Source organism: Anneissia japonica, unplaced genomic scaffold, assembly GCF_011630105.1.
Source record: "Anneissia japonica isolate Jap-2015-1 unplaced genomic scaffold, ASM1163010v1 scaffold69_len1423075_cov170, whole genome shotgun sequence".
NCBI classification, from domain to species: Eukaryota; Metazoa; Echinodermata; class Crinoidea; order Comatulida; family Comatulidae; genus Anneissia; species Anneissia japonica.
The window spans coordinates 327,855-329,733 of NW_022748202.1; the positions used below are offsets into that span (position 1 = coordinate 327,855).

At 34.2% G+C, this 1,879-nt stretch overlaps 1 long non-coding RNA gene across 1 annotated transcript in view; it reads left to right on the forward strand.

The window, feature by feature from the left end:
- Nucleotides 1-206: 206 nt before the first annotated feature.
- The window catches only part of LOC117120773, an 11,148-nt gene continuing 9,475 nt past the window's right edge, over nucleotides 207-1,879 (forward strand). The window contains exon 1 of the long non-coding RNA XR_004447419.1: nucleotides 207-322. This is a non-coding gene — a long non-coding RNA (uncharacterized LOC117120773). The remainder of the gene's footprint in view (nucleotides 323-1,879) is intronic.

Here is a 1,879-nt window from a genome sequence, read left to right on the forward strand (position 1 = left end):
TTATTATATCTTATTGGGCTTTCGTCTCCGTTTTTGCATATTTTTTTTTTTCTAATTTTCAGTATGTAATTGTAACTTTGAAATAAGGACATAAACAAAATTGAACTAAATTGGACCTTTCAGATGAAATGAAACTATGTATAAACGCCATCATTTGAAAAAAAAATGATATTATAGGGGGCGCTCGATCAAAATAATATAGAGATTTAAAGAGCTGTGTGTGAGAGATTGAGAAGGTGAAGACGCTATCACTGCAGACTATAATACTGGTTCTTTTCACACCCGGCCGGTGTATAACAAAACACAGCTCCTCCAAGAAAAGGTTTGTGAATCAGCTTGTTAGATTGTTTTAAGTTTCGTCTGTAAGGTTATGAAATATAATTAGGAAGACATAAACAGTATGATGATCAGCACCTCCCTAGAGCTACATACCAGCCAGTTTGGGAAGTAAACATGAAGGCAACTGGTTATTTTAAGCAGGGAGGTGCTTACTTTACTGCAGGTGAGATAAAGGTAGCTTGACTGGCGCTGGGCAAAATTTATGTTCCATAATAAGTATGTACTACTTGTAATAAGTATGAAAATACTGTATTATATCACTGGGATAAGTCTAGCTAGTACTACAGTAGTAGTAGCACTCCTTGTACTATTCTACTCATCATCGTGTCTACGCCTTCACCTTCACGAAGCAAGGGCTTTATTTATAGACAGGAACTGCACACAATGCAATGCTTATTTCCTCACCGAGCAGAGGCAATCGTAGTATTGTCATAGTTAAGTCGGCTTCCTTTTATACGATATAAATAATGATCCTTCCTTCTTTCTACAGTTTTTAATTTTCCGTATTGTATCTACAAATCTCAGTAATTTAGCTGCCTGTTGGATCCACTCATTAATCTGAGAAAGAACTTAAACAAATAATGTAGTGTTTGTCATGTATGGAAAAGCAGGTCCAACAGGATTGGAATGCTTAAAAGTTGGATAGCATCTTAATGAAGTAAAATCAAGCATTATCTCAACAATTTGGACATTAAAATTCTACGGAAAGTACATCTCAGTACATGCAATAATGTTTTGCAGTGATTTTCATTAGGGATAACTAAAGAATAATATTATGGTTACAGGTATTATGAAAACATGGACCTATCAATAATTGGACTTATTATTTTAGATGGACTTCAGTAGCATGATGAAATTTGCCACCAAACATTTTTTTTTACATTAACCATAATAAAGTACTCAATTTAGGCATTCAAATCCAAAGGATAAAGTGCATTTCATTCTGCAGAAATGGTTTTCACTGATCTGCAGTGGTTTTGTGTTGTTTGTGATTATTTGTTGGTGTAGCTATGGTTACTGTGTACTCTTTGTGGGTGTACATAATTAATTGTTACAACATCTTAATATTATTATTAATTATGTCAGACTTGTGAATGCGTGTTGGACTCCAATGTACTGTGTTTACTTTCATATGATTAGCCCTGTGTAATTAGGCAGAAGACACAACAGATTTACATCAACTGCTTGAGCGCCTTGTAGGAGAGAGTCATTTCATAAATAATTTTGATGTGTGAAGATTGGAGATGAGGTATAGAATTGGGATCAAAAGCTGGATTATAGACAAATATTATTATAGGCCTATAGTGGAATACAATTTAAGTTTTTGGGTTAAAACATTTTTAAGCTCTGTTTAGACTACTAAAATTTATTAGACAACAACATGTAACATGCCTAAATAAGGTCACATCATGACCATATATAGGCACATCATGACCATATATAGGCACATCATGACCATATATGGGCACATCATGACTATATATAGGCACATCATGACCATATATAGGCGCATCATGACCATATATAGGCACATTATGAC